General features: G+C 36.0%; 1 protein-coding gene across 10 annotated transcripts in view; it reads right to left on the bottom strand.

Annotated features, from left to right (window-relative positions):
• FUT9 (fucosyltransferase 9) overlaps positions 1 to 25,345 on the bottom strand; it is a 203,790-nt gene that overhangs the window by 39,293 nt on the left and 139,152 nt on the right. For 7 of the 10 annotated variants that reach the window (XM_072737565.1, XM_072737569.1, XM_072737611.1 and 4 more), the window contains one exon: positions 16,491 to 16,602. The exons of the other annotated variants lie outside the window; for them this stretch is intronic. The gene's annotated coding sequence lies outside the window, so the exon portion shown is untranslated. The remainder of the gene's footprint in view (positions 1 to 16,490; positions 16,603 to 25,345) is intronic. 10 annotated transcript variants of the gene reach the window in all.

The following is a 25,345-nucleotide window of genomic DNA, read 5'->3' as shown; positions in this document are numbered from 1 at the left end:
CAGCGACAACTGAATATGTCTCAGTGATACAGTGTTTTCCAAATGTAGAGACCAAATAATGAGTTGAAATTGTTTTCCAACCCATGCACAATCAGGAACAAACATTTTGACAGTAACAGAATGCATATAAAAATGCATATGGTGGCAAATGGTGGAATCCCCAGGAAAAACAGGAAAGGAAATCATTTGTTCTAGCTAGCTCACACTCATTATTTGAGGAGCTATTTTCTGCCTTTAGAATTGTCAAATGATACTCAACCAAAAATGGTCCTAAGTATCAGAAAAATTCTTTATTCTGTTAGGTGTTTCAGGATCTCATGATGGTGTTTCAGGTCACTTGCTTGATTTAAGGGTTGGGGTGAATGGAATAAAACCAAGAATGAGCATCCCTTGAGTTGATGGGAGGGGGACATCATTTTGCTTCATGGGCCCTCTTAAAAGCTGATATTTGGATTTTTAAAGTATTTAGTGTTAAAGATATCTCTATTTTGTTTTTATCTGGCTCCAGGAAAGTTAAGAGTCATGCAACTGAGATAAAATCACACTGAGAAACAGAGAAGGCCATCTCCATGCTTCCCTCTACTACCTGTGGTAGATACAACCCAACAGTGCCTTTTCCTGGGTCACATACCAACCATTTACTGCCTAGAGACTTCTCTGACACACTCGTGTGTGTGTGTGTGTGTGTGTGTGTGTGTGTATGGAACATTCTTGGGAACCCGCAAAGCATTCAGAAATGCTGGGCAGTTAATATGTGAGGAGTCAGCATTGTCCAAATGAGGACAGGAACTGATGGATAAATGCTTTTGTCTCTCATCCCCTAGGCGCACAGCTCTGACACATTTCATAAGGCTCTTCAGAATGTGCCAGAGCCATGGGCTTGAGTACCAGTCACCTGTTTGGTGGCCACCTTGATAATGCATCCTGAAATAAGCTTCTGTGTCTTTCCTCTTTCATTTGTCCTGTTCTGTGTTTCTGTTTCGTAAGATTAGATGTTCTTCAGAATTATGAGTAATCAAGTCTTTGTCTCAGGGTATGCTTTCAGGGGACTGAAATTAAAACAGTGGGAATTTGGGGGAAGGAAGAAGGAAAAGAGCAGGAGAGAATGAACCATGTATGGTCCCCCAAGGAGTGGACTGTTAATTGATTTATATGCTAAATCAAGGCTTTGGGTAACACAGAGAAGGTGAGAGAGTTTTACAAACAATTAGAATTGTCTCTGAGTTTCTACTTGACTCAGAGCACAATCCCCATATGTCCCATTCTCCAGGGTTTCAAATGTGTTATCTGAATGGAGAGCTAGAAAAATATATTTCCTTCTAATCCCAGGACAGTAGCTCTCTGTCATTATTACATACTTTATGGACTTTTATTAACTTACAACAGGAACCGTAGGAAAACCATTATCGTCAACACATAAGGCAATGATTCTAAGTGACAGTAATATTAGTTTCTTACATTATTCCTATTTGATAGTATATCTCTGTAGGTTTGTGTGTGTATAAGAGAGAAAGAGGTTTTGTTTCATTTTAACTTCATTTAACTAGTTCATTGACTATTCTTTTTTAAAGGAAAAAAAAGACAGTTTGATTTTGATACAGTGTAGTTCATGATCCTAACATTTTAAAACGTGGGTTGTTTTCAGTTTATGATTGTTATAAATCCCTGTTGTTGACATTAAATCTTATTTATAACCTATTTTAAACGTCTGCCAGAGGCATTCTTAGGTTTCTGCATTTATCAAATAACACATTTAATTCTCATGAATCACAATATCAATTCAACCTACTGTGCACACTGTAAACTGCTTATACTCAATTTTTATGAAACTTAGCATCTCCATAAGATTTGAGTGGAAACTCATTTTCCTGCGTTATTTCACATCAATGACATAAATAAGAGAAAGCTTAAAATGGCAAAGTGACTTTGAGCTTCTTGAGATGTTATTTATGCACATACATTTCCTCCTCTGATCAAAGCTTTTATCCTTGTTCTTTGAAATATTATATTTCTAATTTCATTAGACATTTCAAAACACATCAGAGTGCAAGCATTTTTCAGTATCTAATTTAGTTGAAACTGCAAATGTGTCCTATTTGTTTTCAGGGATGGTTTTATTTCATTAAGTCAGAATTGGTTGTTTTATAATTACATGTGGAAATAAATAGCCTTTTCACAGGCTAATGAAAAAAATCACTCACTCAACTTTATTCCAAATTTATTTGGCTGGCAGAATTTCAAGTAACCTCTCACTTATCTTTTAAATATATTTTTTTAAGATTTTATTTACTTATTCATGAGAGACACACACACAGAGAGAGAGAGAGAGAGAGAGAGAGAGGCAGAGACACAGGCAGAGGGAGAAGCAGGCTCCATGCAGGGAGCCCGATATGGGACTCGATCCCGGGTCTCCAGGATCACGCCCTGGGCTGTAGGCAGATGCTAAACCACTGAGCCACCCGGGCTGCCCCACTTATCTTTACCATAAGAAATTAATTTCTCTTTCTCAACATAATAAAAAATGTGAATTAAAATTGTCCCAAATCAGTTAAAATCATAAAATTTCTTTTTTTAAAAGATTTTATTTATTTATGAGAGACACACACAGAGAGAGAGGCAGAGACACAGTCAGAGGGAGAAGCAGCTTCCATGCAGGGAGCCCGACTCCAGGACCTTGGAACCACCTGAGCCAAGGCAGATGCTTAACCACTGAGCCACCTAGGTGCCCCCCCAAAATAATAAAATCTCTTAAAGAATGAAGGAGAAAGGAGGTTTGAACATGAGAGGAAAAAGGTTTATTTATAATGCCTACTCATTTCAAAATAGTTCTTCAATTTAAAAAAAATCTAAAGAGATAAATAAATTACCTAAATTTAAAATGCTTATATACTTTTTTCATAAATAAAACTTTTCTCTGAAAGATAAAAGTCAAATACCCACTATTTGCTTCAACGTGGATGGAACTGGAGGGTATTATGCTGAGTGAAATGAGTCAATCGGAGAAGGACAAACATTATATGGTCTCATTCATTTGGGGAATATAAATAATAGTGAAAGGGAATAGAAGGGAAGGGAGAAGAAATGGGTAGGAAATATCAGAAAGGGAGACAGAACATAAAGACTCCTAACTCTGGGAAACGAACTAGGGGTGGTGGAAGGGGAGGAGGGCAGGGGGTGGGGGTGAATGGGTGACGGGCACTGAGGGGGGCACTTGACAGGATGAGCACTGGGTGTTATTCTTCATGTTGGCAAATTGAACACCAATAAAAAATAAATTTATTATTTAAAAAAAAGTCAATTTCTAACTTTCTAAGAGCTACGATTTTGTTCCCTTTATTTAACTTGAATTTATTGAGTACTCACTATGTGGTCATTCTATATTGAGTATTTATTTGGTACTATTTCTTTGCATCCTTGAATAACCCCTACCTCTATGATAAAGGGATTATTTTGCCATACATAACTGGTGGTGAATTTAAAACGCAACTAAGGGGATCCCTGGGTGACTCCAGGGTTTAGCGCCTGCATTTGGCCCAGAGCCTGATCCTGGAGACCCGGGATTGAATCCCACGTCGGGCTCCCTGAATGGAGCCTGCTTCTCCCTCTGCCTGTGTCTCTCTGCCTCTCTCTCTCTCTCTCTCTCTCTCTCTCTCTGTGTCTCTCATGAATAAACCCCAAATAGCTACTTCCAGTATATGGAGGAGAAAATTCGAATGTCTCAGCTATTTAACCAAGTATCTGGAGAAGTTTCAACTCTTTTTGAGAAAAAAATACTGGTTTTGCCTAGAGTCACCCTTTTTAGTAGAAGTCTGGATAAAAGTAGGCAGCGCTGGTGTAAGGGCCAAAGTAATTCTTATTCTTAAAAGCAACAATTCTAATGGGCACATAAATCAGATCGCCTCTTTCTTAAAATATTTCAATGGCTTGCAAACGCACTAATTTAAAACAAGAAAAAAAAAGCTTTTGTCCTAAGTGTGAGATTTGGCCACTGTCATTTTCTCACTCTCATTTCATACTAATCTCCCTTTCATACCACACTTCAGCCACACTGGTCTCCTCACTATTCCTTGTATATGTCAAGTTATTGTCTTCCTAACAGCTTTGTACTTCCCAGAATATTCTCCACTCCTCAGAGGCTTTGCTTCTCATTCTTCAGGTCACGATTTAGATGCCACTTTTACAGAACTACATTGACACTATCTAACTCCTCTCTCCAGAGACTCGCTCATATTTTTCTATTTATTTACTTCATAGGAGTTATTACCATCTTGTTTATTAATTTTGTTTACTTGTTGATTATCCATTTTCTCTGAGTAAAATGTGAACGTTGTGAATGATGCACTTTGTATTATTTCTTTAGTATCTCTAGCACAAATATTTGCATATTAATGGAGCATCTATTATTGATGATCTTTGTTAGAAATGGAACGATCATTATGTGATGTTCTTAAAAATGCTACTAAATAAGATCCTTTACTAATTAAAAAACTCTTCAGATGAGTCCCTTGAGAACTTGAGAGCCACAACTTAAAAACTTCTTATCTCTCACTACTAACTTCCCCGTGATAAAGAGCTCACGAGTCACATCTTCAAAACTGTCAACAACCACATTGACCAAAAGTATCCTACCAACAATCATGTGAGGCAACATAACATGGTGGTCAGCATCAATGGCTCTGAGATAAAGTCAGATGGCTCCATCATTTATCAATAGCATGATCCTGGACAAGTTACTTATACTCTAAGAGTTGGATTTCTCATCTGTAAAGCATGGAAAATAAGAGCGCCTCAAAGCACTTCTGTCAGGATTAAATGAAACAACATATGTATAGAAGTGAAAGCCAACAGGTTTTTGCCACTTCTCTTCAGACATAGTAGCATCCACACCATTATAGCCTTCCTGCCTGTTGCCATAAGTGAACTTTATTCTCATTAAAGTCAATCTCTTGATTTGACAGTAAACCCTATCACCTTTTGCCTAACCAAGAATATTGAGGCCCTTTCTTTTGTTATCATTAATTTTTTACTTTCTATAGCATTATTTCCATCATAAGGCAAAGAAGTTTCCCATCTTAAAACAAGTAATCAAACTTCTCTTGACAGCTTCCTGCCAGCCACTGCTCCATTCTTGTATCTCACCTTGTAGTAATACTCGCCAAACAAGTTGTCTACATATTTACTTTCTTCACTGTTTCTGCTTCTGTTCCTATTAAGTACATTGTACTTAGGCATCTTCTCTTGCTACTTCTTGAAATTCTTCCATTTGTTAAACTCAATGAAAAAATCTCAGTCATCATCTTAACTTTTACTTACAAGCAATATTTTATATAATTGCTTTCGTCCTCCAGCAAAAAGTTTTAACTCTTGGATTAAATTACCACGTTCCCCTAGTTTTCCTTCTTCTTTATTAGTCATGTCTTCTCTGCTCCTTTCTTGGCTACACCCATTCTTCCCAAGCACTCAAAATTTAAGTGTTCCAGAGCTTAGTATCTGGTTCTCATAGGCTCTTTCGTTTCACAAATATGTGTAAATTACTAAATGTATATATCCAGACCAGACCTCACGCCTGAATTCTAAGTTACTTGAAGCTGCCTATGTGGTCATTCCATCTGGATAACCCACAGTATTAGAAGCACATTGAGTTTAACAATGAAATCATGACCTTATACCAAGCTTGTTCCATCTGTTGCCTTTCCCATCTTACTTGATGGTAACCTCCTTCTTTCACTTGCTCAAGCTATAACTTTGTAGTATTTGAGGGATCTCACTCTCTTCTCTCACACATATATCCCATTCAGAAGGAAATCCTGCTGGCTCTACCTCTAACTTAAATATAGAATCATTACTTCTTTCCATTCTTAAGGATACTTTTAAGTGAAGTCATTGTCATTTTTCTTCTGAAATATTGAAATAGTCCCTTCTTCTTGCTTATATTTCTATGCTCCTTATAGTTTCCCAGAAGCCAGAGGTTTAAATTGTAAGTCAGATCATTTCACTCTTGGGCAGCTTCCAGATGGATGAACACATGCAGGTACTGGGAGAGTAGTGTACTCAGTGAGAACACAGAAGCTCCAAGCTTTTTTTCCACATGCCTTGCCCTATGCATCTCTTCATTTGGCTGCTCATCTGCATCTTTTATCATATCCTTTATCATATAATGAACTGGTAAACACAAGTAAGTGTTTCTTTGAATTTTGTGAGCTATTCTAGCAAACGATCAAATCCAAGGAGGAGGAGATTATGGGAACCTCAAAGCCAACCTCCAAGATAACCTGGTGACCTATTACTTGGGATTGGTGCCTAAAGTGGGATTGAGAAATCTTGTGAGACTGAGCTCTTCACCTGTGGGATCTGACACTTTATATAGGTAGATAGAATTGTATGAAGTTCTGGGACATTTAGCTGGTGTCACAGAGAATTGCTTGGTATGGGGAACCCCTCTCCCCCACATCCTATGTCAAAAGTGTTGTGAGTGTGGTAGAAATGTGAGTAAAGAAAAAACACATGGGAATAGTATCAGTTTTTCTAACACACTCTCCATTTTATTTAGATAAAGTCTTATGATCTTATTGCTTCCTTCTTCACATCGCTGTTCATTACTTGCTTTATCAACTCCTACATATATTTGCCCTCAGTTTGCCTTAGGCATTTGACTTAAGAACTTTCAAGATCTTTCCTTATTATTTTAATTTTCAAAACTAGAGAATTCATAGTTTTTTTTTTTATTAGGAATTAAGGATCACATCCAATAACTTCCAATCTCAGAAATAGTCTTTAAATTCTTAATTATGTTGCTTATCTCAAATTTAAAACCATTTTACATTTTCAGCAATTTTTTTTCAGGCTCAGTAATGAAGATACTTAAACAGAAAGCAAAAAAAAGGTCACAAAGTATATGGTGTGACATATATTTATTAGGTATCTGGCACTGGCTCAAATATCACATTTTTAAAAATCAACAGTACAAGGATATTTAATTTTTTTTTTTAGTCAGTGGCATTCCAGGGCTAATGGTTTCTTACTGATAAAAGTAAAACAAAAATTAAAAACAAAATGATACACTTTTAATTTCAAACTTAAAAAAAGAGGTTGTTAAAAGTGAATTATGGCTCCTGTAAGTAATTCAGAACAACGTGCCAGTCTATTTTTAAAAGTCAGATGTAACATTATTCTGTAAAAAAAAAGACATTTTAAACTACTGTATTATGCTAGAAGATAGTTTTTAAACTCACAATGTATAGAATATGCCAACATTACTATGCTTCCCTAGCCTAATGTTACATTATCATATTTAACTGCCTTGGTAGTATAATTACTTCAAAGGTTTGATCCATTAAACCTGTCACTTACATGACATTTTTTAAAATGAAAGGTATGAAAGATCTCATTTTTTTCATTGTTTCCAAAGCAAGTCAATTCTATGCTTTCTCTTTCTCTCAGTGTCTTTATCCTTTTTCTTTTTTGATTTTATGCTTTTGAAATTAATCACCATATATTCTTGAGGCATTTTTTTATGCACTCAAAATCACAAGGCAAATCTAAAAGTTTAGCTGATTAGTTGTATAAAAGATACAAAATAATATGAAGACATCTTTAAATCCACATGTGATGGTCACTTGCAGAAAATGCAAGTTGGGCTTTAGCTATGTGTGGAAACAAAAATCTCTCAATCAGGATGGGCCTTTTTGGGTATTAGAGTATGCTTGGGTCTCAATTCAGATTTTTGACTGAAGTCTCAGAGCTAGGATTAAGTAGAGATCATGTCTTATCCTGATTACCATGGACTATTATTGATCAGCTTTTTAGTAATATCTTTTATTGTAGATTTTTCTTTCATCATTTAGTGATTATTCAAGGTGAACCTGAGATGAAAGTTTACAATCTCACTCTAAAATATCTTACTTTACTGACCCATTTTGTCTTGTGATTCTAGTTGTCTCCTGAGATTTCTTTAGAAAATTTGTCTAGACAAGTTCTGTCTAATAGAACTTCCTGTGATGATGGAAATGTTCTATATCTGTGCTGTCCCATATGGTAATTACTAGCCACACATGGTTATTGAGTGCTTGAAACATAGCTAGTGTGACTGAGAAACAGAATTTTAAATTTTATTTAACTTTATTTAGTTGTCACTCCTGTCTTCAAAATAAGGGCAAAGCTGAACAATTGAAAATCAATGACTTTTTTTGGATTCATGGGAGATCTGAGGCCACAGGGCAAACTGCTACCCTCCAACTCTAGAGAGACAGAGGAATCTTGAGAATTGCAGCCAAGATCTCCTTACCTGAAACAGAAGCTGCTGGGGCCATAAGCTGGTAGGGATATTTAGTGGTAACTTTCATGTACTGCTGAGCCTGAGTGTGGTCTAGCCTGAGTGCATAACTTGTGAGGGCTGCAATCTTGGGACGCCTCTACATTTTCTTGGGTTTTATCTCCATAAATACCCCATCAATTCTCACAATGAGGAGCCAGGAGCCCTCTCCTGATTTTGGTAGGGGAAGGGGGAAATAATCATTATGAGATATACTTAGAGCAATCTCTATAACAAGGACCTTCTCTCCAAGAGAAAAGGCTTTATTAGATAGAACCTTATTTGACCTGGAGGAAGTGTGTTTCTCCCATTTCAGCCCACTCTAGCTTTCTTGTATGACCTAAGAGGAAATAAAAAGCTAAGAAAGACTCGAGAAGGTCATAGCCCAGAGACATAAGCCCATTGAAGGACTGAAATTTAATCATAAGGTTACAGAACACGTTCCCATCACCCATATCTTATCACCTTGCCAACAGAACTCTGGTACATATTAGCAGTGGATTGCTGCTGAAAGAGCTAAAAGATGCAGGATCCATACTAGGAAGACTTCTCAGGGAACTCTAAAAGAAAATGTCTAAGAGAAAAATGGAGCCCGAAGACAACAGTGGAGACAAAACAAGGACACTAGCAGAATGTGATGTCTCTGGGACTTACAGCTATTACAATCATTAAACAACAGCCCAACTACAAGGCAGACTAATATGAAATTTCACACTAAAGTCCTATTAAGGGACACTTGGGTGGTTCAGTTGGTCAAGAGTCTGCCTTCGGCTCAGATCATGCATGATCCGGGGATCCTGGGATCCAGCCCAGCATCAAGCTCCCTGCTCAGTGGGGAACCTGCTTCTCCTTCCCCCTGCTTGTGTGTTCTTTTTCTTTCTGTCAAATAAATAAATAAAATCTTAAAAGTTTTATTTTCTCAGTTCTTATTACTGATACATCATTTCTAGTTTTCAACAAAAAATTATAATGTATGCTGAAAGGCAACAAAAAACACATCCTGAAGAGAAAAAATAAGCATCAGCACCAGACTCAAATATGATACAGATTTTGGAATAATCAGACAGAGAATTTAAAATAACTATGATTAATATGTTAAGGGCTCTATGGAAAAAAATAAATGACATTCAAGAACAGATGGGTAATTTAAGCCAAAAAAAAAAAAAAAGGCTCTAAGAATCAAAAGGATTCAAAACCACTGTCACAGAAATGAAATATGCCTTTGATGGACTTATCAAGAGACTGGACATGGAGAGGAAAGAATCTGTAATTTTACACCCATGCATATCATTTTCAAATTGCAGAAAACTAAAGATGGAGATAAGAATCTTGAAAGAAGCCTGAGCAGATTTAAAAAATACCTTATTTATAAGGAAACAAGAATGATAATCATAGTGGACTTTTTATCAGAAATTATGCAAGCATGAAAAGAATGCAATGAAATATTTAGTATTAAAAAACCCCACTACCCTAGAATTCTAAATTGGAGAAATTTTCCTTTAAAGTGATGGAGAAATAAAGACTTTTCAGCCAAACAAAAACCAAGGAAATTCTTTGCCAGCAGACCTGTCCTCTAAGAAATGTGAAGTGTTTTCAGGGTTCTGGAAAGTGATGTCAGAAAGTGGATCAAAAAAAAAAAAAAAAAAAAAGAAACTTTGGTCTACGTAAGGAAGAATGACAGCGAAGGAATAAAAGAAGGAAAAATAAACTCTTATTTTTCTTATTTTTAATTAATCTAAAAGATAACTGTTTAAAATAATAATAACAATGCGTTAGGTGATTTTAGCATATGTATAAATGAAATTAACGACATTAACTGTGTCATAATGGATTGAAGAGAGGGATTGAGAAGTCTCTTAAAAACCATCTTCATGGGACACCAGTGTGGCTTAGTCTCTTGGGCTACTGACTCTTGGTTTCAGCTCAGATCAAATTCTCAGGGGGTGTGAGTTGGAGCCCTTTGTGGGCCTCTATGCTCAGCAGGGGAGATAGGAGTCCTGCTTGGGAATTCTCTCTGTCTGCCCCTCCCCTCACTCTCATTGCACACTTTCTGCCTCAAATAAATAAATAAATCTTAAAAAACAAAAACAACTATCTTCACTACACAGCAAGTGATATGGTAGTATTTGAAAGTGAACTTATATTAGTTAAAAGTATTTATTGTAAACTCTAAACAATCACTGGGATTTTTTTTTTTAAAAAGAAGTATAATTGATATGCTAAGAGATCAAATGAAATCATATAAGATGCTCAATTAAAACCATAGAAAGCAGAAAAGGAGGGAAAGAAAAAGAAGTAAAGAACAAATGCAATGAATAGAAAACAGTGGGCTACATATTAATTTAGTTGGATCAATAATAATTTTAAATGTGTATGTTCTATATACACTAGAAAAAATATCAATAATATGTTGCCTACACAATTCTAATTTTTTTCAAGATTTTATTGATTTATTTGAGAGACAGAGAAAGTGAAAAAAGGAGAAAGCAAGAGACAGCACAGGAGCAGAGAGGGAGGGGCAGAGGGTGAAGGAGAAGCCGACTCTCCCGCTGAGCAGGGAGCAGGATGCAGGGCTCAATCCGAGGACTCTGGGATCAAGACCAGAACTGAAGGCAGATGCTTAACCAACTGAGCCACCCAGGTGCCCCTCACAACCCTACTTTGAAATATAAAGACTCAGGTAGTTTAAAAGTAAAGGGATGAAAGAAAAATATACCATGCTACCAGTAATTAAAGAAGCCTAGAATAGCTATCTTAATTTCAGCCACAGCATACTTCAGAATAAGACAAGTTATCACAGATAAAGATGAACACTGTATAAAGATAAAGTGATCAATTCTCTAAGAAGTCATAACAATCCTTAACATGTTTGCATCTAACAATAGATTATCAAAATACATGAGGTGATAATTGACAGAATTGTCAGGAGAAATAGATGAATCCATGAAGTTAGAGACTTCAACACTCCCGTTTCAGCAATTGAGAGATGGAGCAGGTAGAAAATCAGTGAGGATACAATTGATCTGAATGGCCATAAGTAGTCACCTGTGGCTAGTGGCTGCTGTATTGAACAGTGCGGCCCTGGCCTCTTGCTATTCAAAATGTGGTTTTTGGACTAGCAGTATTGCTTTGCCCTGGAGCTTGTTAGAAATACAGGGTCTTACGCCACAGCCTGAACCACTGATTCAGAATTTTCATCATTAGCAAAACACCCAGGTGATTTGTCTGTATATTAAAGTCTGAAAAATATTGCATTTGACTAACAGAAAGACTAAACATTCTCCATGATTAGACTGACATATCTATTGTTACTCATCTTTCCACTATGATACGTAGCATTGCCTATAGATAACTATCATCAGGTCATATCTGGGGATAGTAAATAGTGACAGCATGGCAGTGTTGTCATCCTCTGGAAACTGAAGTCAATACAGCTTTACTTCTAAGGGCAATCACATTGGAAGCATCTAAGTATATCTTCTACCTCAAACCAACTACAGCTATGTCTACAGCAGATTATGAGCAGAATTTACACATGCTCTGCATGCTCAAATCATAATATTTTATATGTAATAATACCTCAGATACATGGAGTGCATTTTCTGGATAGTTGCACACATCCAGAGTGGCATCAGAGTCAGAGAAGAGTCATGGTGGTGGTGGGGGGAGTAATACAAATAAGCATCAGTTCATAAGAGATTATGCATGTAATAGAGAAATGTAGAGGAGGAGATGCCCCAAATAATATTCATAATGTCACATCAATGAATAATAGCCCAAACAAAAAGAAAAGTGGTATTTTTAGTATGTGGCTATAACTATCTCCTCAGTGAGAACCAAGAAAGAACAGTCATAAGATTAAGAACAGAGAAAAGAAAATGAAAAAAAAAATGTGGCATTTGGCCCTCACTAATAGGTATAATTACAGGAAAGAACAGGCCCTGGAAATATTTGGTAAAATAAGAAAAGGAAGTCTTATTACTTGATTTGCCTCAGAGAACATTGCTGCCTTCAGGCAGCCATGCTAAGGCTGCTCTTACAGCCGATTCCAGGCTGGCTGCAGCCCTGGGGTATGGCTCCAGTGATACTCTGACGTATCAAACACCCAGCCTGTTACTTCGCCTCCTCAGTGTGGCAGACTCTTCAGAGATGCCACAGGTTTCCAAATTTTTGCTGAAGATTTTTTCCCCCAAAGATTTTAATAACCAAATAACCATGAGCCTCTCCTGGTGGGTCTTGATGGCTTTTGTATTCTCCATTAAGATTTCCTTTAGATAGTTGGGTGTACCAGTCAAGAAACCATTAGCAAATCATGATAATACAGAATTATATCAGGGTTTCTTAGACCTCACTTCTAAATACAATGTCCCTAAATAGTAGTAAAATGCCAAAATATCCAGTCTGGAAAAAAGTTTAAACATTCTACTCTAACAAAGGTTTGTGAATCAATTGTTGTAGGTTTAAGCAGAAGGACTGGTTGATACTTGAGTGTGCGAATACTTTTGTCTTCAAAAAATACATTTATTGACTGAAAACATTTCATCATTCTAGATGTTTGAAATAGTTTACCTTAGGTATAGTGGATATAAGCAAATGCTTTGAAAGATAAAGTTACTGCTTTCTAACTGGTATCACAAGTTACTCGTGTGCCAAATAAAAGATTCTGTTAGTAGAATGCTCTTATTTCAATTTGGTAAGGCCATTATTTTTTTTTAAGATTTTATTTATTTATTGAGAGAGAGAGAGAGAGCACGCAAAGCGGTGGGATGGGGCAGTGGGACAAAGAGAAGCAGACTCTCCACTGAGCAGGGAGCCCGATGCTGGACTCTATCCCAGGACCCTGGGGTCCTGAGCTGAAGGCAGACAAATGCTCAACTGCTCAACCAACTGAGCCATCCAGGTGCCCTAGTGAGGTCATTCTCTTGCCACATCAACTGGTGAGCTTGCCAGGAAGAAAGAGTGCTCGTACTTTGTGATATTTCACTATCTTGCTATATGACCTCATTGTTCATATACCTGGATGTTACTGAGAATATACAATCTTATTACAGAAGAGATTTAATGGGAAATAAACACATCATGCGGACAACATACAAAAACTTAGAACATTAACATATAATCTTCAAACACTGCTTGTACCTGAGATTCTGTTTAAGTCAAGTACTAAGAAAAGCCTGTAGAATCTTGGGATTTGGGGTTTCAAGAGAACTGTCACTTTCATGATTTTAAAAAAAGGACAAACTTGATGAAAAGAGGCAGAATTTCAATAATTGAAATGTATAAAAAGAACCAAATGAACATTTGGCTGAACTGAAAATACACTGTCTGAAATTAAGAATTCACTTGATGTGTTTAAGAGTAGACTGTTGGGAAGAGTAAAGGACTCAGAAAATCTTCTAGCACAAATTCTTGGAATGCTGACTGTCCTTCTTCTTCATATCTCATGATTAAGGGGAGTCAGCACACTTTCTTCAAGTTATCTGGCATTCACTCTATTAGTACTACATAGTTACAGGTACTGCTGGCCTATACAATGTGGTTTTTATCTAACAGAAAATGTGAATTATAGTAGAGCTAAATGTGTGAAACTGTCTCCAGATCCTATAAATATTTGTATGGCCCATGAGTATTCATATCCACATTCAGGCAGCCACCTCCAGTACTGAAACTATTCACTACTCTTTCCAGATAAAAATGTCTGTGTCTGTGTGTCTGCCCATGTCCATATCTATATCCAGATTTAGATCCACCTCCATATCTACATCTATCTATTCTAGGTATAGATCTATCTGTACCTATATCCATATCTATCTAAGTTTCTACATCTATATCTATAGCTAGAGAGCCTCTTCCTTGAGCTTGGTCTTTCTTGTGTCAATCATTATTTCTACACTGGTGTTACAGAATTAAACTAATCCAGATTTTCCTTTACTGAAGAACTGTATCCTTCCTAGTTTACCCTACAGAAATATATGGGAGTTATCTGTGATTATAATTTGCCTTTCCATAATCATAATTTAAGAGCAGAATATTCAGTCTTTAATTTCTTTTCTCTTTCTTTCTCCTTTCCTACCACCCTCCCTCCCTTCCTTCTTCCTTCTCCCCTCCCTCCCTTCCTCCTTTCTTTCCTCCCTTTTTCCCTTCCTTTCTTTTTTCTTTCTCTTTTTTCTCTCCCTTTCTTTCATGCACATTCACACACACATTACTCCTGATCATCATCATATTCTCATCAGGATTATTTTTATTTCTGCCACATTTAGTAAATAATAAGCACCAGTAAGATGGCATTTGTAATGCAAATGTATTTATAGATAGATCTATATTTTCATTTCTCATGCTATCACCAAAATCCATTTCCATAGATAATTAAGATCTAACTATATATGATGATGAAATTATTCAAAATTTTCAATCCATATTACTAGGTGGTTGCCCTCACATTTTTGGACTGATTTGGAAGAATGTGGTGAATCATCAAGTTGGACAACGTTTTAGCATTAAATGTGAATAATTTAATGAATAATGTCTTGAGAGTTTATAGCATTTTATAGCTTTTAATAAACCTTCATATACATTATTCCAATTACTGTGGCCAATTATGTCACTGGATTGATCCAGCTGATTGTTAGCCAAATCAGGTAAGCAAAGCCTTTCTTATTCAACTAGAAACATAGTCATGATGGAAATTAAAGTGATTTATTCTGCAAACCCAGAATGCAAAACTATAGTATCTTTCACCAGCACAAATACCTAGTTGCTGAAAGGCTTGGACACTCCAGAACTTCATTCAAAGTACCTTCCCCCTCTTACCTGCAACATTTCATAGAGTCACAATCCCATCATTAACACAGATTCCAGAATTTCCAATTTTAATTCAGAATGCCAAAAACCTAAATTCGTGGTGCCCACACCATTTTAAGCTTTGATTTATCTTTTAAATCAGAAAGCACAGGGCATGGCAGTATTTTTAAAAGATCGGTCAGAAAGCTTGTATGTAACTACGAGATGTCCAGATGATTCTACCTTTCTTTAATTTTATCTGATGTTCAGCCTAATTCATTTTTTTTGTCTTTTTTATAATATAAATTTAAACCAGGGGAAAAAAATATATCCAAGGGTGGTAAGAAGTAGCTGAGGTAGTAACAAAAAGTATGTATGCTTAACTTTATCACTAAGAAAGAATGAATTAGTGATGCAATTCATCAAGACTATGCATTACTTCTAACATTAAAATAGTAAGTATCTTTAAAATCCTATTGCTACAAGGTTTACTTATGAAACTGTAACACTTGAGTCATCTATATACTCATTCAGATACTGGCTTCCCATTAGGTCCTAAAGTAAAGTACTATGCTAAGAATTAAGATGATGGAAACATGTATAGACTTTGGATTCTGGCTTCAGTAGAAGATACTGTAAGGTACAAAGAGTGATTTGAAATACCATGGGAGACTTTATAACAGTAAAAGAGATCAAGTGAAACAGAGTTAATCAGTGTAATTACCCTGGCTCTGCAAACCTGTTTTGGGAGATATTTCTATAAATTATATTGTTTTAAATCATCTTACAGACATATAGGTCTACCAATGCATTTGGTCTTACACAATCCATTTTAGTCTAATATCTCATGTCTTACTCCATTCTATGATTTCTAAAGGGGAGTTCTAGAGACGAGTTGCTTTTAATGATATTTTTCCCCTTACTAACTTAAGGGTTAGTACACCATCATTCAGAGTGTAAAGCCAGGAACACAGAAGAACATGTGAGCAAATGCTTAAAAATAAATATTACGAGTGATACTAAAATTCTGAGTATGCAAGCCTTGTTGGCTGATATAGGATAAAGGAGAGAGAACTTAAATTTTAGTCACTAATAGTAGAGAATGGAGTCATGGACATTAGAGGTGATGATGAGCCAGCAAAACTAATACCATGGATGCAGCAGAAATGGTTAGAGATTCTTTACATCTCCCCAGAATAATTGATCATCAAAAGAACAGAGCAGGTTCTTTGTCTGAGGACTAGTCCCTATAACAAAAGGAGTGATGAAGGAATTAGAGAACAATCTCTTCTACTCTGTTGTAAATGCTTGCTACCTGAGAAATTGGTAACTCCTCGTGCCAGGCCATGAATTTAAATAGATTAATATTTGGTATCTATAACATAAAAGTTTAACTTACATTGTACAGTGTTTACTGGTACAGTTTCATACATCTATACAGTGGAGGAAATTCTTCTCTCCAGCTTGTCCATTATGATATGAGGATGATTAAAGGCCATTAAGATTTCACTCTGTTTTGAAAATATATATTAAAAATAAATCAGCAAGCGTGTGTCCTTTAGTTAGTTATTTAAAAACACGAAACATGAAATATAAAGTTAAGACAAATAGCATTGTGAAAATTATGGTAAACACTAATTATATATTCCTCAAATAGCAGATTGCAAAAGTACAATTTAAGTCACATTGTTGAGGCCATGCCTAATTCTTTTTTAGTAATGTTTGCCGTATTAGTAATAATTAAAGACTGGATAATGTAATTAATATAAATGAAATTTCAGATTTAGAGAGAAAAATAAGTAGCATTGGAAATTGTATTTGCCAAAAATATATTCCTTTCATTTACATTATACCACTATTGAAAAAATCTCTTTTTTTTAAATGAGTTTGTCTTTAAAGAGAAGATAGTAATAAAATTTGAAGACAAATGATCTTTAGATGATCAAAAGAGAAAAAAATGCAAGGCAGGGTTGTTCTATATTAATAAATTATTGATTCAAAGTATAATTTTAGGACTGAGTAGTTTTCTCTAAGAAGTGGATTATTTTCCTGTTTTGGAAAATATGTATGTAAAAATAGGTTATATAATATTTGAATTCCTTAGTCGAATTAGCTTTATAGCCCTACTGGCATTTCTGAGATTTAAATGTTTAAATTCTTCTACATTGTTTTTGTTTCATTTAAAGAGTTATTGAAATATTGGTTGATTTTTAAATGCCATTATTTGTCTAGAATAGGTTCTAAACTAGAACTTTCCTTATAATTAACATAAACATCCTCAAATCTAGGAGGATTGCTTACGCTGATTCAATGTACATTCCCCAAACAGTTTTATTAAGCAATCTCTTTTTCAAGAGAAAAACACACAAATTTATCCATATAATAGAAAGATCATAAAAAGATCCATATACCTTATATTTTACCTTATTAAAATTTATTTAACAAATTTTAAGGAGCTCAAGGCCCTTCTCTGTGATATTTTCAGTGATTTTGGTAACAGACTTCTGAGGTACGGTGGACAGAATTGTCACACCCATTTCACAATTACATGAGGAAATGAAAGTGAAGGTATTGATAATATATAGAATAAAAGAGGGATCCCTGGGTGGCGCAGCGGTTTGGCGCCTGCCTTTGGCCCAGGGCACGATCCTGGAGACCCGGGATCGAATCCCACATCAGGCTCCCGGTGCATGGAGCCTGCTTCTTCCTCCGCCTGTGTCTCTGCCTCTCTCTCTCTCTCTGTGACTATCATAAATAAAAAAAAAAAAAAAAAAAAAAAAGAATAAAAGAAATAACCATATCTTATTTAGCCTTCTTATCCAGTCATAATTTCATACTGTCTCTCTAGGACTAGGAATAGTTAATGTAGTTCCTTGGGGAATTACTGAAGCTTTGCCTTTTATTTTTTTTTCTCTCTTTTCTGAAACAACAGAGCAACCCAACTTTGATGGGAACTGAAGAAAAAAAAAGGGAACATTTCAAATTAACATTTCCTATCATTATTTTATTTAATGGCAACATATTTCATTTCTTTTGTTATAGGCAGTCACGATTTATACATTCAAGATCCAAATTGCAGCCATAGTAAAAAGGATATATTCTATTTAAATGGGCTTAAAGGGATGCCTAGGGGGCTCAGTAGTTGAGTATCTGCCTTCAGCTCAGAGTGTGATCCTGGGGTTCTGGGATCAAGTCCCACATCGGGCTCCCCACATGGAGTCTACTTCTCCCTCCATGTCTTTGCCTCTCTCTCGATGTCGCTCATGAAAAAATAAATAAAATCTTAAAAAAGAAAAAAAAGTAACTGGGCTTATGGTGAGATTAAATGAAAAGAGATATTGTGTTTAAAAGAAACAGACAAACACAAACACACAAACAGCAACAACAACAAACAAGAATATTCTTAAAGCTCCATGGGCAAAAGGTTAGCTAATACCAATGAAATTAGGAAGATATCATTGTTACAGTTATGCTGGCTCATCAACTTTATCCTCAAAGTATTTGCAGGTTAGAAGGAAAATTAACCAGTCCTGGACCAGTGTAAAACTTTAAAAACTTTCTAGTAATAGTACTTATTTTACTAATGAAGAGAAACACATCAGCCTCACTGAGGATGAGAAGTATCCCTTGAATAGCAACAAAGTAATTGTTACCTTCTGTGAAATTAGCTCTCCTCACTGCAACCACAAAATCTTAAATTAAAAGGTTGGAAGAGAGAGTTTAGCTTTATAGTCTCCATTTATATAGCTATATGCAATAACAGCAACAACACCAACAAAAGTAACCAGCAATAGGAGAAAGTCTTAGATCAGAATTAGAATGTGCCTAACAAAGGAATGTTAAGAAACAAAACTAGAAATCAACTGCTTCCACAATTAGGTTTTGTTTTGTATTTTTTAATTAATTTAATTTAATTTAATTTAATTTAATTTAATTTATTTTATTTTATTTTATTTTATTTTATTTTATTTTATTTTATTTATTTTATTTTATTTTATTTTATTTTATTTTATTTTATTTTATATTTTAGAAAGAGAGCACATGGGCAAAGTGAGGGAGGGGCAGAGAGGGGGAGAGAAAATCTTAAGCAGGCTCCACACCCAGCATGGAGCCAGTCTGGGAGGTCTCATGACCTGAGCTGAAATCAAGAGTCTGATGCTTAACCAACTGAGTCACCCAGGTGCCCCGTTTAGGTATTTAATAGTATAAACAGCAAACAACTTATCTGTATCACTTTGCTAGGGTTGCCATAAAAAAATGCTACTCATTTGATAAACAATAGAAATTTATTTTGTCACAGTTCAGGAGGCTAGAAGTCCAAGCTTAATGTGTTAGGAAGGTTGGATTCTTCTCAAGTATCTCTCCTTGGCTTGCAGATGGCCATACTCTTACTGCCTCTTCACATGGTCATTCATTTGTGGGTGTCCCTGGTGTCTCTTCCTCTTCTTCCCTTTTTCTTTTTCAGATTTTATTTTTAAGTAATTTCTACACCCAATATGTCAGCTTGAACTGACAACCCTGAGATCAAGAACTGTATGTTCTGCTGACAGGGCCAGTCAGGAGCCCTTCTTCCTATGAGAACATTAGTCACACTGGATTAAGGCCACACCCTAGAGGCCCCATTTTAACTTAATCATCTGTTAAAGGATCTTATGTCTCAATATGGTTATATCTGAGGGGACTAGATAATGCAATTATGGGACTTTAATGTACAAGTTTGGGGGGGAGGCACAATTCAGGCCATAACACATTCTCCCCCTCCCCAACCAAAGACAAGAAAGATTGCTTTCATAATAAATCATTTGACACTAAATCACCTTCCCCTCCCAACTCTCAGTTACTAACTTTCTTGATTTCAAAGAAACCTGGAAATCAGGTTTTAAAACTTTATAAACTTGCTAATAGTATTAGAAAAAAAGTAGGTGTTATAAGAAAGTAAACCACAACTGCTATAGAATGGAGATGTTCTTTACTCAGCTGATTGCAGGCCTTTATATATATATATATATATATATATATATATATATATATATATATATATATAAAGCCTATGGAAATGTTAAGAAGGTATGGATAAGTATTGGGACTCTTCATGCCTCCTCAGCATGTACTATATTCCTCCATATGGCATAACAGTCAAGCATTTTGAAGGACTTTGACCTCAGGAGAGAATTTTCATGAGGGCTCATTCAGTGCCAACCTCTGTCTTCTGATGTGCGCAGATAGGACTTGACTAGCTATAGTGATTGATTCAAAAGTGAACACGTCAATTAATTTGGTCCAAGCAGAATGAAGTGTGGAATTTTTGACTACTGGGAAAAGACAAGTTCTCTTTCTGTTTGGACAATGTACTATGTGGAAGTGATGTTACAACTGCAAGTAGCCATTTTGCAATCATGGGGAAACTAAGTCTAAGAATGAAGCTTTTCCTGGAAGAAAAAAAAAACTGATTCAGTTGTAAAGAAACTAAATGAGATGTCAGCTAATAAATATCTTTTACTTACTAATATACCTTATAATTTCCAATTAACAACCCAAGTACTATTTGTTTGCTTTTAAAAAAGTACTGTAATCCAAATAAAACTATAATATTAAAAAAATAAATCTTGGCCAGATAATTGTGGCTATATATATAGATACTTAAGGGTTCTAGAACTGAAAGTTCAGAATTAACAGTAATCACCATTTGAGAAAATGATTTCATCATTTTCCCCCCTATATTTCTTTCATTTTCTCTACTATCTAACTCCAAGAAGCATGATGAATATTAGTAAGGTGATAACTACAAAATACTTTGATCTCTGACTTGGAGAGTAATATAAAGTATATCATTAAATATAAAAGCAAAGAGTATGTCAAATGAGATTAACCACTGGATTGAAATAATCTATTCCACTTCTTCCCCTTTATCACGTTGAAAACTAGTTGTGAAATAAGGCTAATGAGGTAGAAACATACAGTCTGATAATAAAATCCAGAAACAAAAGATACATGTAGCAGTTCTCCCTCCAGGGAAATTAAAAATTCAATAATTTCCTCTAGGATCAAGATTGGCTGTTGGCCATCCCTAGCAAAAGAGATATTTCTGAGAGAGGCAGGAAATTAATTCTACAGCCCATAAAAATAAAGACATTCTATTTTTTAAATGACAGTAGTGATTCTTACATAACTGAAAACCATAAAGAAAATCTAGAAAAGTAATGTTCAAGACATAACGATAAACAACCTCAGAGGAGATGGGACAGTATTTCCCATATTTTCATTTAATGAGTTACTATTTCCTTCTTGTTTGAGTGAAGGTCTTTTCAGTGAAGATCTTTGTGGAGATGGTCATTATCAAGATATAGATAACTTTCTAGTTAGGATCATATGACTGTACTTCCTTAGCTTAATTCTATCTGATTGCTCTTACTTTTCAGGATATTTCTCAATTTCATGCTTAGAAAGGTATTTAGAAAGGATTCATAACTCTCACATTGTCTACTTATAGGAAACCCTACACACTTATTTTTTTAAATGATAAACCAGTTTTTTCTAGTTCCCCAAAACATAGGAGAATGCAAGACATCAGTCTATGCTTAATGTCCTGCTATGATTTAAAGAAGCCGCAGCAGGGAGGAATGAAGCAGTGGGCTCTGACGGGACATGGAGCACATCCTGCATGAACTGAGAGCAATCAATTCTCAGATGGTTTGATTTGATGGTCTTTGAGAATTGTTTATATATATTTACAGAATTTAGATTCTTGAAAATTTATCCTACCAATTATGTACAACAGTTAAATGCTTTTCCACCAGCTTTACTGGGATCTAAGGGACATATAACACTATGTAAGTTTGAATTGCACCACGTAATGATTTGATTTATATATAGATATAGCAAAATAATTACCAAAGAGAAGTTAGTTGACACATCCATCAACTCAGAGAGTGTCAGTGTGTGTGTGTGTGTGTGTGTGTGTGTGTGTGGTGAGAATATTTAAGACTTACTCTATTAGCAACTTTTAGATATACAACACAGTTACATATTTTTGTAAGTACCAGTTTGATACCACTTGACAAAGTGGTATCCCTAATAAATGAGAAAAAATGATGGGCTTGATTTAAGGCATTCTACTTCCTTTATTAATAAGAAGAATTAATAACTCCTTTATAATACCTAAAATTTCTATGTCCTTTTGTGCTGTTCCTATTTAGATTTCTATAGTTTCCCCCAGAAGATACCCAGATAAAATTTGCCTGTTCTGTGTGAGGCAAAGCCTGTTTTCCCTAAACTTTGCATGCAAGAATGAAATCATTTTTCATATTATGCTCTTTAGGTATTGCTTTTAATGCATTTTTATAAACATTCTTCCGAAAGGCAATATTTCTCCATTTACAGCTCTATCAACTGAATGGGCAGTAATATTAAATTGTTTGTACTTGGCAGCACATTCATAGGCAAAAACACAGCAAATCATTGTCTAAAAGGACAGTACCTAGAGACTCAGGGTTCTGTGACCCCGAGTAGATAAGTGTCAGTGCAGTACCTTCATCTTAAATGTTAGTGGCTGGATAGAAGATTACATAAGGATATTTTATGAAAGTATAATTATGTAGAATTGTTCAGTCCCACTCTGACTCATTTATTCAAGAAATACTTACTGAACAGCTGGTGTCGACCAGGACCTAGGTCTCCAAAGATGAACAAAACGGACATAGCTCAGCCCTCTCCCACCTCCCACCCAGTGAGAGAGACTGGGAGTAAAATGGGCACTTGGAGGAGTGCCGCATGGGGTGCCAGATGCCTGTGGGAGGGACATCCATGTGTAAATCTAGGTCACTTTCAAATCTGAACCTCAGGGATCAGGTCTGGGTTGAATTTATAGACTTGGGTGTCACCAGCGTATCCAACATGTAATAAGTAAAACTCTGACAGAGGAGGAGATGACCCACAGGAGGGCCAATGTTCAAGGATAGAATCCTGGGTCACACCAGACTTTAAAAGACAGACTTCTTTCCCAGAGTTTTCTCAGATCGTAATGCTGACCTCACCCTAAGTAAAGATGGGAACAATTTCAATGGTACTAAATATATCCCTAAAATGTTTTCTCTAGACTCTGGCATTGAGGGGACCTGTGAGTAAGAGTGTGCCTTCTGATCTCATGTTTGAATGCTTCTCCACTTCAGCTTTGTAATTTGTCATTTGTATTTCTTCAGGATTGCCATTGTTTTCTACCTCAAATTATGGAGCTGGAGATATCCTTTTATGATGAGAAGTAGGTTCTGGTGATTAAAAATAGTTTCAAAGCTCACAGTGAGGTCTCGATTATGTAACTTCCGTTGTATTAGATGGTTGCTTCCTGGAGAAATAAAAGGATACATTATTCCTTAGGTCCAAAATATCCTAGTTGGAACTCAAAGTTCATGAGAGATGAGGATAGTGAATCTGTAGATAGCAAAACTCTGCTCACAGTTTTGTGGAACAGGTCTCTTGAGAATTTAAGGAAGTTTTGTTCTGCATACCTTTGTCAAGTGAACTAGCTGTGGATGTGCTGTGAGACCATTTACAGTGCACTGCAGCGAGCAGGAAGGCAAGACTGATGTCCTCACCTGATAAAATCTTTAATGGAAGGCTAGTCTTCTTAAAGTATGTCTGCATTTGATCTGATAACGGACAAAACAATTTCACTTCACCTTAGGCAGCAAAGACAAGAAAGGAAAGTATAATTTCTCACATTCCCTTTGATGGATTTTCTTCTCTTTTGGTTAAAATGAGATTATCTTTTTCAGAAGTTGTAATATACTTTGGGGAAAAAAACCCAAATTTCTATTATAACTACTCTACAATGGCCTGACCCATGGGATGAGACTCATCTTGAAGTAGAAATTACCCTAAGGATGACTCGCTATCAAGTTTATTCAAAGCAGTTAAGCCTCAAGGAAAGCAGGGCTCTCCTCTCTTTCCCTTAGTCTAAATTTAACATCTATTTTAGCCTTTAAGTGGCTTTGGGTTAAAACATTTTCTTGCCGTTGCCAAGTGTGCTAACTTCAGTAATCATGCATCCAAGATATCAATTAACGTTCTATTTGATATCTGAAAATCTAAATTGTGGAATCACACCTTTCCTTTTTGTAGCCACACTGATAACGATAATTAGAAAGCTGGTATCAGTGGCATAGCTCAAACCTCAAGATGAATTAAATTCTTTGCTATTGTAAAATTTAGAAACCTAAGACAGGAACAACGTGGGAGTTCTCAGAATGTTATCTTGCCTCTACCCCCAATCCTACAAAATTACGTATGCCCTTTATTATCATTATTGCCATCAGGCCAACTGCACACAGCTCAAGTATAGAGAGGAGGTAATTGTCCGTGGATCTTGGATATTCTGGAAAGAGGTAGCCAGGCTTTCTATTGTGTGCTGCTGCTGCAGGTGGAATGTAGGTCGATTTTCAGTGGCACATGGATTAGGTGCTTGCTACTGCTGTGCTGTTGAGTTGGCATCACCTCCTTCGATCCAGTTTACACACAGCTGCCAGAATAAATCTCCTGCTCTGTCATTCCCCTTCTCAAAATCCTCCATGCCTCGTCCAATGTGATGATTGTAGTCCATGTCAGGCCCCCAGGGTGCTCTGCTCTCTAATGCCTTATAGCTCACTGTTCTGTTTCACACACTATGATGCTCAGGTGAAACCCTGGAACTGCCTCCCACCTCCCTCACCCCTAGCTTTTCTTCACATTACTCTTGTATTTGGAATGCTTGATCCTTCTGCTCTCCCACCCCTGATTTCCACACTTTAAAGTCCAGGCTTACAAACAATGCTACTTTCTCCAATGACTTCCTGATCCCTGATTGCGTTTTCTGAATTTTCATGGTATTTTATCTGAAAGTCTCTAATTTGTGCCATTTCTCTCCTCTTGTGGTGATTACTGGTTAAGTCTTATCTCTCCTAAAAAGAACAAGATTCAGGTGGGCAGAAATTATCTTTTGCCCTAGAAGTAGAATTATTAAAAGTTCAGGTGAAGAAAGATGTGCTTTGAATGGGATTCACAGCTATGTTTTTTTTCCTAGTAATGTCTATATTTCAGTAAGTTTTTTGAGGATGATTGTGAATTTTTTTCTTTTTTCTTTTTGCTTATAGACCTGATTTGAGGCAACCGAATGTCTGTGACGTGGTGAAAAGAGAGTGCTTTTTCCAGAAGGGTTATACTGAGAAGGCATTTGGTTTAGACATTAAGATATTTAACCATTCGGGGGTGAAAGCATCATGG

Source organism: Vulpes vulpes, chromosome 1, assembly GCF_048418805.1.
Source record: "Vulpes vulpes isolate BD-2025 chromosome 1, VulVul3, whole genome shotgun sequence".
Taxonomy (NCBI): domain Eukaryota; kingdom Metazoa; phylum Chordata; class Mammalia; order Carnivora; family Canidae; genus Vulpes; species Vulpes vulpes.
This window is presented reverse-complemented; position numbering and strand designations above follow the sequence as displayed.